The sequence below is a fragment of the Scylla paramamosain genome, chromosome 34 (genome assembly GCF_035594125.1).
Source record: "Scylla paramamosain isolate STU-SP2022 chromosome 34, ASM3559412v1, whole genome shotgun sequence".
Lineage (NCBI taxonomy): Eukaryota > Metazoa > Arthropoda > Malacostraca > Decapoda > Portunidae > Scylla > Scylla paramamosain.
In genome coordinates, this window is record NC_087184.1 from 9,193,358 (window position 1) to 9,206,611 (window position 13,254).

A 13,254-nucleotide genomic window follows, 5' to 3' on the forward strand; every position below is an offset into this window, starting at 1 on the left:
TGTTGTTTAGTGAGGCATTGTTATGGACGACATGACAAGGAGTGTTGGTGCTATAGATGACATGACTGAAAGAAAGGAGAAATGAAGATACTCGCGTTTATAATATTTTTGTTTTATTATTTGCTTTATGTTTAGCAAGGGACTGTGTGTGTGTGTGTGTGTGTGTGTGTGTGTGTGTGTGTGTGTGTGTGTGTGTGTGTGTGTGTGTGTGTGTGTGTGTGTGTGTGTGTGTGTTCGCCATTATCTTATTATATGCGGCACAAAATATTAACTTAATATTCGACCAATTTTTATTTCGTATATTCTTAATCCTTATTGATGAGAATAGAGCGAGGTGGGTCGGTCTCTCTCTCTCTCTCTCTCTCTCTCTCTCTCTCTCTCTCTCTCTCTCTCTCTCTCTCTCTCTCTCTCTCTCTCTCTCTCTCTCTCTCTCTCTCATTTTATATAATTTTCCTCCCTTTCTCCTTGACGCCGTTTTCCATTTACTCATTCATTACATTCTTTCCTCTTATTCAGCTTGTAAATGAGTTTTCCTCTTCCTCTTGCCCCCAGTTTCCTTCCATCCACCTTTCTTTCTCCTCCGTCATCCATTCTTCCCTCTTCTAATTTTTCCGTCCTTGCTTCTTCTTCCATTTTCCTTCTCCCCTTAGCCTCTTCCCCTTTTCTTCCTTATGTTTCTATTCCTCCTTCGTCCATCTCCCTTACCCCTTTCTTTAAGCCCTTCCACAGTTTCTTCCTTCTGCCTCCACTCCTTCACACCATCTCCTTAACATTTGTTCGCTACCCTCCTTCCAATCTTCCATCTCCTTCCTCTTCTGCCTAAACCTTTCCTTCTTCTTACCTTCCTTGTTTCCTTCCTTCTTTCCTTCACCTCCTTCTACGTCTCACCAATTTTCCTCTTCCTTCCTCCCGCTCTTCTTTAAATCTTTCCCCCACTCTTCCCTCACCTTCCTTGCTTCCTTCCTTCTTCCCTCACCTCACCTTCGTCTCACCTGCATTAATGAGCTTATTATTATTCGTCCAGGGGAGGGAGACACCTGAATCTCACCTGGCATCCTATGTTAATTACCTCACCTGAGAGAGAGAGAGAGAGAGAGAGAGAGAGAGAGAGAGAGAGAGAGAGAGAGAGAGAGAGAGAGAGAGAGAGAGAGAGAGAGAGAGAGAGAGAGAGAGAGAGAGAGAGAGAGAGAGAGAGAGAGAGAGAGAGAGAGAGAGATGGGGGGAGGAGGGACGGGGGATATTCTGCTTCAAGTTTTTGTCATTATCATCTTCATCGGCATTTCGTTTGTATATTCTTGTTTATTATGGAGTTTTGAAGACACTTTAATGTCGTAAAGATCCGAAGAGGAGGAAGAGGAGGAGGAGGAGGAGGAGGAGGAGAAAAAAAAAAAGAAAGAGGAGGTGAAATAGGTCAAAAAGAAGCAAGAAAAGGAAGAGCAATAAGAGGAAGACGAAGAAAGGAAAGGAGATGAGGAGGAGGAGAAGGAGGAGGAGGAGGAGGAATAGGAGAAAAAAAAGATAAGAGAAATAGGTCGAAAAGAAGCAGGAAAAGGAGAAGCGACAAGAGGAAGACGAGGAAAGCAAGGGAGATAAGAAGGATAAAAGAAGGAGGAGGAGGAGGAGGAGATGGAGGAGGAGATCAGACACATGTGGAGAGACATAAAACCTTCTCATGAGCCTCAAATTTCCGCAGATTGAATTAGTTATCCCTGAACGATGGCAAGAGGAGGAAGAGGAGGAGGGGGAGGAGGAGGAGATGGAAGAGGGGATGGAGGAAGAGTAAAATATTATATGTAGTTTATTTGATTTCCTAACCAATAATTACACACAGTTTGTAACATTTATCGAGTCACATAACTTTGCACACATTGTTTTTGATCCTCTCATTAATTCGGATCCGCATGTACGAGTCATAATTCCAATATCAAATACCTTTAAATTGCAACTCCCCCGTTTTCTTTCACCCGTAATACCTGGATAGATGAGCGTCTCGTTTTCTCTCAAGGACGCATCTGGAGCTTTAGAAAACGGATCGCATCACTGTGAAAATCTGGGTTAAGTTCACGGGAAGTATTAGCCATTAGTGGTGCGCCGCGGGGGAGGAAGGTTGCAGAGGTAAATGTTTTGACGCCTCCATTTTCTGTGTGCAGGGGGAATGTTTTGTAGCTTAGTGATGGATGGGAGGTGATGAGTGGTGGTGGTGGTGGTGGTGGTGGGTGTGTTCTTGATGTTTTTAGTGATTGTGTTAAAAAAAGTTATTGGTAATTTAGTTAATTGTAGTGAAAGTTATTGGGGTTTTCAGAGTGTTTTGATTATTCTGGTTGTAGTTTGACAGGGCCTAGTGAAAGTTATTTACGAATAGGTTCTTAAGTGTTTTTCATAATTGTAGCGATTATATAACATGCTGTAGTGGAAGTTGTTACTGTTCCCAAGTGTGTTTTCATGACCGTAGTGATAGTTTAGCAAATTTTGTTGAAAGTTATGGCAGTTCTTTATTCTATTAATAGTGTAACAAGTTTTTAGTGGAAGTTGTTTAAGTATGTGTGTGTTCTCATTATTGTAGTGAAAATATAACACCCTCTTGGTGAAGTTATTTTTAAGTGTGTTCATAATTCGTGATAACAGGCCCCAGTAAGTCATTTAGGTTTTTTATTTATTCATTTTTTTTTATTCTAGTGATTGTTTAACAGATGTTAGTGGAAGTTGTTGCGATTTTCAAGTATTTTCTCATGATTCTAATGATAGGGTAACAGTCTCCAGTGGTGTAGTGAGACTTATTGCACTTTTTATGTGCGTTTTCATAATTCCAGTGGTAATAAGTTATTTAGGGTATCGATTGTTCTCCTAAGCTGTATTAATAATTTACCAGGCTCTAATGGATGTTATTAAAGTTTTCAAGATTGTCTTCATAAATTTAGTGATTGTTTAATCGGCTGAAGTGGAAGTGATTTAAGTTTTCAAGAGTATTCTCATAATTTTAGTATTTTCATAATTTTAGTAAGAGTTTAGCAAAGCATTCAGCACCAACAATAAAAAAAAAAAAAATCCATGAGAACTCAAGTAATCAGGAAGGAGGACTACAGTAGCTAACAAAGGGCAACAAAGGAGGAGGAACACAGTGACCTGTGATCAACACCCGGAAGCATTGTTGCCACTAATGAAGGTGTGTGGAACTATTGGAGTGATACTGTGTGATCAACAGGCTGAGAAGCAAGACGAAGGGGAAGGTGAACACTCAAAGAACATTTACATTAACTGGAAAGGTGGAAGTAGACAGAGGGGGAAGAGCAAAGGATGAGGATAACAGAGAAAAGAAGGATAATGAAGAAAAGGAAGAGGGAAACGAATGAGAGGAAGGCGAGGAAGAAAAGGGTGAAGAAAGAGGAAGAGAAGGAGAACGCAAAGGAAGAAAAGAAGGATGAGCAGTAGGAGCGGGAGGAACCATATTTTCATAATGCTAATGGTAGTTTAACAGGCCCTAGTGGAAGGAAGAGAAAGATGAGAAGGAAGAGGAAGACGTAGAAAGCACAGGTGGAGTAGGTGAGAAGTGAACTAGAGGGAATAATAATGATGATAATAATAATAATAATAATAATAATAATAATAATAATAATAATAATAATAATAATAATAATAATAATAAATGCTTTATTTTCCAAGAAACTTACAGAATTTGATTAACACGGCAACTTGGCTGACAATCTAACGCACCAAGATACATCAATCATTAAGAAGTAACAAGGGTGTATGGGTGCGTCTGGTCTGGCCTGGGACAGCCGTTTTGAAGTGTACACAACTAGACCCGTGACTGGAGGTGGAATAGTAAACGTGACCTTGCTTGTTGGTTGACAGAGAGAGAGAGAGAGAGAGAGAGAGAGAGAGAGAGAGAGAGAGAGAGAGAGAGAGAGAGAGAGAGAGAGAGAGAGAGAGAGAGAGAGAGAGAGAGAGAGAGAGAGAGAGAGAGAATACTGCTTACACTATTGATACTAGAGGAGAAAGTAGTAGTAGTAGTAGTAGTAGTAGTAGTAGTAGCAGCAGCAGCAAAAATCCATAACTTTTCTTCTATTTTCAGGAAACTTGCAAGGAAAAACCACCACCACCACCACCACCACCACCACCACCAGCGCCGCCTCAGGGATAAAGGTAAATGCCTACACCACTTTATTTTTCTTTCTCTATTTACCGGCCTGGCTGTCGTTCAGGTTTGGAGGAATATCAGCGGCTGGGAAAAAGGAAAAAAAAAAGAAAAAGGAAAAAAGTATCGGGAGGTCGTTTACCATACCAGCTGCATTACGAAGGACCGGGGGATGTGGGGGGAGGCAGGCTTAGGGCCACTGCACTTTTAACACGGTAAGCCAGGAGGGAATGAAATACACGAATAAAAGCGAAAATACACGAATAGGTTGCGAGTAAATAAAATGAAAACGAAAATATCATAGTCTCCCACAATCTGAATTGCGTAAAGAAAACGGAGGTATGACGTGGAATTCCTGAGGGGATTACTTAAATTAATAAAACCTGGAAATAAAGGAATGAATAATTGAACGCTTGAAAATATGATAGTCCTCCCCTCTGTCCTGGGCGCGGAAAGAAAACGCAGGTATGATTTAAAGGTCCCGTGTCAAAACAAGTCTTTGGTTTAAAGGTCCCAGGCGCCCCCGCTGACGTGGGAGAGAAGAGCCTGCCTGGTCACTTAAGTGGTTTGTGGTTTAATCTTTTCACGTTAAAGTTTCGTCTTTTAAATACTGCAGCGTTTAGAGAAAGTCCGTATTAGAAAGAAAAGTGTTTCCCATTTATTGTTGTAAAAATGAGTATAAAATGTGTTGCAAAGATGAAATGAATAAATGCATAAATGAAAGAAAAGATAATGTTAAAATATAAAAGAAAATAGGAAAAGAGGACATGTTAGAAAAAGTATTTCCCATTTCGTGTAGTAAAAATTAGTTTAAAACTTGTTGAAAAAAAGTAAATAAAAAAAAAAAAAAAGGTAATTAATAGATTCGTAGTTTTTAGTCCAAAAGTTTGTGGTTTTACGTGGCCATGTTTGGGAAAGTTTCGTTCGTTAAGAATCAACGCGCTTAGAGAAAAACAAAAGCCACATATGAAAGTAATTACCCTATTTTTTTTATGAGCAATATAATCTTGAAAACAAGTCAGAAATTGTGCTGAAAACAACAGCAGTATTTATTCCACAGGTTTACGGTTTTGTGCTTTCGTGTCTAAATAATTTCCGTTAGTTAAATATTAGCTCATTAAGAGAAAGATAAATATATGCTAAATGCTAAACAGCATTTCCTCTTTAGAATGGTCAGAAGCTGGTGGTAATATAGTAAATTCTTTCCTTTTTCCCAGGCCTAGTGGCTTAAGAAATATTAAAATCGTTGAGTAAGTTTTGTTTATTTAATGTCAACGCGTTTGGAGAAAAAGAGTGTTGCAAGTTGCGTTTTAAACTATTTTTCATTTAGTTAAGTTAAATGGGCCAAACAGTCCAAACAATGTGTTTAAATAATTCGTAGTGTTGATTTAAATGGGTACTGGTTAAATTTCATATTTAAGTAACCTTTTGTGTATAGAGCCTTGGTGTAAAGTATTTCTTCTTTGCCGTGGAAAACAGCAATCGGAGCAGGTCAGGCAGTAGCAATGTGTGATGTAATATTCAACATTAGTCTTTTCTGTTCTTTTATTTATTTTTATTTGTAAGAGTATGATACAAAAATCGGAAGCCTTTCCTTGAGTGTAAAAAAAGTTTGTACTACTAGTGCCTAACATTGTGAGAACTCCTGCGTTAGTATGATTTTATTCCACTGTAAGAGTAACAAAGAAGCTTGAAGATTCCTTCTCGTCCTTCTTGTTTAGCCGGAAAAAAAAAAACGAAAAAAAGATAATGATGATAAAAATATGATGAAATAAATAAATAAATAGATAAACAAAACCATCGGTACCACTTCACCACACAAAAACAACTTTAGCAACTGACATAAATTAGCGTAGTTTTTCACACAAGAACGAGAGAGAAAAAAAGTTACGTTCCTCCCTGCCCTTCTTCCTTAGTGTGGGGCAAATGAACGCCAGTACTACTTGACCTCACAGGAATATCCGCTTTAGTATTTGACATTTCGTATATTTCTGTTTATACACGAGTGACAGAAAAGTTAGAAGCTCCCTCCCCCTGCCTGCCCACTTCCCTCCCACGGCTCCATCCGGCCTTCCTCTGCTGCTGGGCCGTGAAAAGTGTGGAAACTCCATGCACGTTTCAGGGGAGGAGCGAGCGAGGAGTGTTTTGTATTATTTTACAGGAAGGACCAGAGTTTGTGTGGCGCAGTGTAGGAAACAAAGGGGAAGGAAGGAAAAGGTAACTGGGAGGCGAGTGTGGAGAGGGAAGTCTGCAAGTAGAGAGAGAGAGAGAGAGAGAGAGAGAGAGAGAGAGAGAGAGAGAGAGAGAGAGAGAGAGAGAGAGAGAGAGAGAATAATTAAGTTAGATTAGGTTTAGTTTAAGTTGGATTGGGTTAGGTTAGGGTCAGTTTTATTGGGTTAGGTTAGGCTAGTTTGGTGGTGTGGATGGGATAGGCTTGGCTCTTGGTGTAGATAGGAGACGTTGGTAATGTATAGGATAAGATGGGATGATAGAATAGGATAGGCTGGTAGTGGTGTGCATAGGACATGGTGGAAGTAATGTGGATAGAATAGATTTGTATGTCTTAGGATAAATTTTAGGCTGGTAGTGATTAAAATAGGATGGATTGATGGGTGTGTGGATAGGATATGATGGATCGGTATTCGGGTGACTGGGATAGGCTAGGATTGTGGTGGACTGGAGAGAACAGCCTATTAGTAGTGTGAATAGGATAACTAGTCAGCTAATGGTGTGTACAGGATAATCAGGGAATGATGTGGATAGGATAATCTCCGGATGTGGTGTGGATAGGATAAATTAATCTGGTAGTAGTGTGGAAAGGATGAATAGTCACCGAGTAGTGTGGATATGCTAGAATGAATTAGTGTTTATGTATTATGTTACAACAGCTGAAGTTACGTCAGGAAAACACGAGCTACATGTTCTTTTGTATACGTGTAAATGTCCTGCAGTGAAGGAAACTGAGGAGAGAGTGAGAGAGTTGAGGGAGAGGCTGGTCAGAGGTCAGGAAGGGGAAACCTCTCTCTCTGTTCCCTTGTACATTAATAAAGGCGTCCCAGAGCAAGCTAAGGGAGTGTTGAGAAATGGCAGGTGTATCATAGCGATCTGATTCCTGTCTTTCACCGAGGTTTGTATCATTGTACAGGACTTCTACTGATGTGAAAGAGTTAACGGGTGTCGTCACGCTTTCACCCCTTTCACTGGTGTACTCTGGAATAATGCTTTTTTTTTTGTATAGTTTAGTAGCCAATCTAAAAATGCAGTGTAAGAGTCAGTCAGTGTCTTCAGTCCTTCATCCCCTTATTGGTAAACTCTGGAACTTTATTTATATATATATAGTTTATTAGCCAATCTTAATTACAATGTGAAAGTTTAGCAGTATCTTCACTCCTGCGTAACACTTCCTAGTATCTTCCCTCCTGTGTAAGACTTCCTGCTTTTATGCAAGAGTCAACCAGTATCTTCACTCTTTCATCCTTTCTCTGGTAAACTTTCAAACACTTTTTTTTTCCATAAGCATATAGTTTTTTTTTTTTTTTTCATAAGCATATAGTTTACAATAGAGCCAGTCTTCACATTACTGTAAGAGTTGACTAGTATTTTCACTCTCATCCCTTTTTTACTGGTAAACTTCATCTTTCAGTTTAATGTAAGAGTTAAGCAGTATCTTCGACATTTACCCTTACACTGATAAACTTTGGTATTCTTTCCTTTTATTGAAGTTTGTAATCCTTAGTCTGTCTCCTTAATATACGAAAAAAAAAAGATAAATAAAAGTACGGGAGTTAGAAAGATCACAATAGTGTTTAATTACTCGGGTCATAAAGGTGTGGCGGAATGTGTGTTCTAGATTCAGAGAGACCAACTGACTACTTTAACTACTGTATTAGTTGTATGAAGGTCAGTGACCGCTGCACCGTACAAGTTCCCGCCGATTCCCTGAGAGACGAGTGACTGGTTTGCCTCACGCCTCTCGCTTTTGCCTTTGCTGTACGGATGTGTCTCAAGGTGTCAGCATCGTGTTTGTGCCCCGTGGTTGCTGTACAAGTATATCTGGAGGTGTTAGCACCGCGTTTCTTTCCTGTTGTTTAGTTGTTATTGTTCGTAAGTGATGCTGAACTCTGAAAAGGACTTAACATATAATTGGCTCGCGAACGTGGAATAGAAATGCGAAATTGAAAAGTAATATGAAAAGTTGATGTAATGAGTTAGCTGGGATGGATGATGAAAATCAATGAAACACGAAGGCAAGGGAAAAAACTAGGTAAAGAAATAATTGATCTCATGAACTTAAAAATACAAAGCAAGAAAGAAGGAAAAAATTGAAGGACTGACGGAATAAGTTTGATGAGATGAATAGTGGAAATGAAACATGAACGCAAACGAGAATTGCGATTAAAATAATTGATCACCATGAACATAAAGTTAAAGTGCAAAACCAGAAAGAAGGAAATGAAAAGATGGTGTAATAAGCTAGATGAGATGAACAGTGGAAATAGATGAAATACGAACGCAAAGGAAAAATGAGAAAGAAGTAAAGTAAAATCTACAAAACCGAAAAGAAGAAAAAATGGGAAAAGAAAACTGAGGTAATAACTAAAACGATCAGATGAATAATGGAAATGATTGAAACGAATACAAATGAAAAATTATATAGGGAAATAATTGATCAACGAATGTAAAGTAAAAAAAAAAAAGAAAAAAAGAAAAAATAGAAAACCGAAAAGAAGAAAAAGGTTGAAAAAAGAAAAAAAAACTTTGAAATGAGGAGGTGAATAATGGAAATAGCTGAAAAAGAATATAAAAGAGAAATGAGAAAAAAATAATAATTGACCGACAAGTGTGAAGCAAAAAACGAAAAATACAAAACCGAAATAGGAAAAGCAGAAGAAAAACTGAGATGATAACTAATATGAAAAAAAATGGAAATAATGGAAAAAGGAAGGAAACAAAGGAAAAGAAGCAAAAAAATAGGACAGTAGTAACTTCGATGAGGAAATAAATGGAATAAATCTCTGAAACACGAACACGAAGGGAAAATACGGAAACGAAATTCAAGGGAAAGTAAAAATAAGAGAAAGATCCTTGACAAAAAAAAAAAAAAAGAAATGCAGAATAAATAAATAGTTGAGACACGAATGTGGGTTACAAATACAGAAGTGGAAAGAGAATGAAAAAAGCGAAAGAAAAAAAAGAAACGTAACCGCATCTGTATAACGAAACACAGAGAGAAAGAGTTAACGAGTAAAAATAGACACACAACAAGGGATGCGTTATTGTTTTTTTTCTTTCCATTTTGTTTTATTGAATAAAAAAAAATTGAGAGGGGAGAGGAAGAGAGGGAGAGTGAAAGGAGAGAAAGCGAGAAGAGAATTGTGTGTGTGAAGAATAGAGGGAGATGCGGAAGGGTAAGGAAGAGAAAAACAGAGAAAAAAAGAAACAGAGAAAAAAGAGTGGGTTAGAGAAACAGAGAGAAAGGAAGGGGAAGGAAGTAAGAGAGGAGAAGGGAAATAGGGAAGAAGGAATGGGAAAGAGGAACAGAGGAGTGATTAATTGATTGATTTAATTAATGGCGCAACAGAGAGGATGGGAAGAGGGAAGAAATAAGAGAGAAAAGGGAAGCAGAGAGGAAGGAGAAGTGAGTTAAAGATGGAGGAAGAAAAGGAGGAGAGGGAGTAAGAGAGAAGAGGAAAATAAAGATGGAGTGCTTTATGGAGATAGAGAAGAAAGAAGGGAAAGGAGTAAAGAAGATCGAGATAAAAAAATAAAAGATGGAGGAAAGAGGAAAGGAAAGGAGAGTAAGAGAGAAGATGAAGGAATGTACAGAGAGGAAGATGGAGAGAAAGGAGGGAAGAGAAATCAGGAGAGAATAAGTGAAAGGGAAGGGCGAGAAAGAGATGGCGAGAGGAAAAAAAGATCAGATGTTTGGGAGAGGAAAGGATGGGAATAAGAGAAGAGATGGTAGGGAAGGGGGAGGAAAGGATGAAGGAAGAGAGAGAAAGAGGGAGGAAGAGAGGAGGTAGGGAGAAGGAATGCAATAGTTAACAAGGCTGTGAAGTGATGTAGGGACGAGAGGGGAAAAATAATACGACCTTTGTATGCTTGTATGTTTAGTTTTCCTCCGCTTGTTTTTTTTTTTTTTTTTCAAATATTTGTTGGATCCATTTCCTCGTCTGCTCTGTGTTTTGTATGTTCTTTTTTTGCTTTGTTTTTGTTTGATATTGTTTTTTTTCTTTAGTTTTGGCTGCGTAAAGAAAATAAAATGTGGCAGTGGTGTTTTCTTACCTGTGTGTGTAAAAAAAAAAAAAGGTTATCTATTCCACATTAAAACCTGTAAAATATTCAACGGTGGAATACACGTAAGGATTACTTGAATGAAAAGTATTAGTCAGTTCTGTGCATATTTTTTCTTCAACTTATTATCTGATTAATTTTTACAGGAGGTGCAGTTAGGAGGTTTTTTCCATCCTCTGTGACAGTCTCCTTACGTAAAAAATAGCTCTGAAGACTCTCTCCTAAGTCTTGTTTTCTTTCTAAGGTTCTTTCTTAAATTATTTTCCCTCAATGTTATATTTCCAAAGCTATTTCTCTGATATCCTGTTTACGTTCTGAAGATTCCCTCCTTCAAGATTGTCTCCTCATGGTTCTCTCAGTGTTCACACTTTCAAAGTTTTATTTTTCAAGGCTGTCTCTTAAAGGTTCTCTTTCTCAGCTTTCTCTCTTAAGGTTCTCTTAAAAGGTCTCTTTTCAAGATTCTTTCTCTTGAAGTTTCTCTTTTTCAACGCTCTTTCTCGTTAAAGTTCATTCTTTTCTTAGATTATCTGTCATTATTTTCTCTCAAGGTTTATTCTCCAGAGTTCTCTTTTAAGGCTAACTGGAGGCTCTCTCTCTCTCTCTCTCTCTCTCTCTCTCTCTCTCTCTCTCTCTCTCTCTCTCTCTCTCTCTCTCTCATCTCTCTCTCTCTCTCTCTCTCTCATTCATAGTTCACTGGCTAAATGTGAATTGTTTCCAGCGATCATTCATTTCCCACTTAATCATTCGAGGGGAGTTGGGAGCTAATCTGGTAAACATTGTTATTAAAAAAAAAACGCTACAAAAATGGAATCGTGGCTCACAAACTGGACTGCCAACACCTTTTAGATTCAGAATACGAGACCGGGAATGGAGGAAAGGTTTTATAGGGTGTGTGTGTGTGTGTGTGTGTGTGTGTGTGTGTGTGTGTGTGTGTGTGTGTGTGTGTGTAATGATAGGGTCTGTGGTAAAATAAACTTTCCAATACTTTTCACCTTTATCAAAAAGTTTTCCATACGTGGTCAAATTTTTTCCCTCTGATCCTTTATCCTCCTCTCTCCTCCCCCTCTGCTTCTCCTCTTCCACGCTCCCCGTTTTCTTTATTGCCCAAAGTCAGGGGAAACTGTCATGTATATGGATGGTTATTTATTGTGGTTATTATGTTTCTTTTTTGTGTGCTGCTGCTGTGTGTGTGTGTGTGTGTGTGTGTGTGTGTGTTACGTGTACGTTTGTAATACCAAAAGTCGGTGTTTTATGCAGTTTTTTTTTTTTTTTTTTTTTTTATGAATTTACCAGTGCTATCATTGCTCCCGTTTGTTGTTTTGTTGTTGTTGCTGCTGTTGCTGCTGTTGTATTCATGCTTTTATAAATTGCGCTTTCTTCTATTTTTTTTTTCTTTCCTCCTCCTCCTCCTCCTCCTCCTCCTCCTCCTCCTCCTCCTCCTCCTCCTCCTCCTCCGCACTCCACAAGTCAACTCAGCTTTTAACTCCCCAAGTTCTCCCTACCAACTCTTAATATTATATAACATTTCCAGCCCCCCTCTCTCTCTCTCTCTCTCTCTCTCTCTCTCTCTCTCTCTCTCTCTCTCTCTCTCTCTCTCTCTCTCTCTCTCTCTCTCTCTCTCTGGAGGGTTCGTGTGTCAGCAGAAATTGTGCTTAATCACATTATCAGAATCGCTCGCTTCATGTAATTCTCTCTCGCCTCGATTTAGTTATGTAATATTAAAAGAGATATTTTATCCGGTATGTTAATCTTCTCCCACCCCTCCTCCTCCTCCTCCTCCTCCTCCTCCTCCTCCTCCTCCTCCTCCTCCTCCTCCTCCTCCCTCTGTGATTTGAATTGTCTTTCACTTTAATTTTCTCCTCTCTCTCTCTCTCTCTCTCTCTCTCTCTCTCTCTCTCTCCTCTCTCTCTCTCTCTCTCTCTCTCTCTCTCTCTCTCTCTCTCTCTCTCTCTCTCTCTCTCTGCAGGCGATCAGAACGTGCATAATCATCATCGTATCAATGCATTAAAGAATTTTTGGAGTATTGGCTTTCTTGCGCTCTCTCTCTCTCACACACACACACACACACACACACACACACACACACACACACACACACACACACACACACACACACACACACACACACACACACACACACACACACACACACACACACACACACACACACACACACACACACACACACCATTTATTTTATATTGTGTTGTCTTCTATTTTCCTTAGCTAGTTCTTACTTCCCACAATTTTTCCTTTATCATTCTCCTATATTTTCATTCAACTTTCCTCTTTTACAGTGCCATGATTTGAGAAGGAAGGCCAAATATTAAGCAACGAGGGGATGTCAAGCTCTTGGGAAACTTTGTGTGCTTAATTGTTGATATTCCTCTGGGGTTTCAAGGAGGGAGAGAGGAGGGGAGGGAGGGAGAGAAGAGATGAAGGAAATAATGAAGTAATAGGAGGAGGATAAGTAGAAGGATGACAAGGAGGAGGAGGGAGACAGGGAAGGAATGAAAGCAGGAAATGAGGAGTAGTAATAATAAGGAGAGGTGGAAAGGAGGACGAAAGCGAAGGATAGGGAAAGAGGGGAGGAGGAGGAGGAGGAGGAGGAGGATGAGGAGGAGGAGGAGGAGGAGGAAGAGAAGGAAAGCGGTAGAGGAGGAGGAGGAGGAGGAGGAAGAAGAGCAGGAGGAGGGAGGAGAATAGTAAATTTCTGTTCATACTCAATTAGGGGAGACAGTTGAGAGAGAGAGAGAGAGAGAGAGAGAGAGAGAGAGAGAGAGAGAGAGAGAGAGAGAGGGAGAGAGAGAGAAGAGAGAGAGAGA

General features: G+C 39.3%; 1 protein-coding gene and 1 long non-coding RNA gene across 5 annotated transcripts in view; one reads left to right on the forward strand and one right to left on the reverse strand.

The window, feature by feature from the left end:
* The window catches only part of LOC135090127 (uncharacterized), a 183,977-nt gene that overhangs the window by 22,758 nt on the left and 147,965 nt on the right, over positions 1-13,254 (forward strand). For all 3 annotated transcript variants that reach the window (XR_010261779.1, XR_010261778.1, XR_010261777.1), the window contains one exon: positions 4,073-4,143. This is a non-coding gene — a long non-coding RNA (uncharacterized LOC135090127). The remainder of the gene's footprint in view (positions 1-4,072; positions 4,144-13,254) is intronic.
* Positions 1-13,254, reverse strand: part of LOC135090125 (hemicentin-1-like) — a 303,061-nt gene that overhangs the window by 7,479 nt on the left and 282,328 nt on the right. The gene's annotated exons all lie outside the window — the stretch shown is intronic.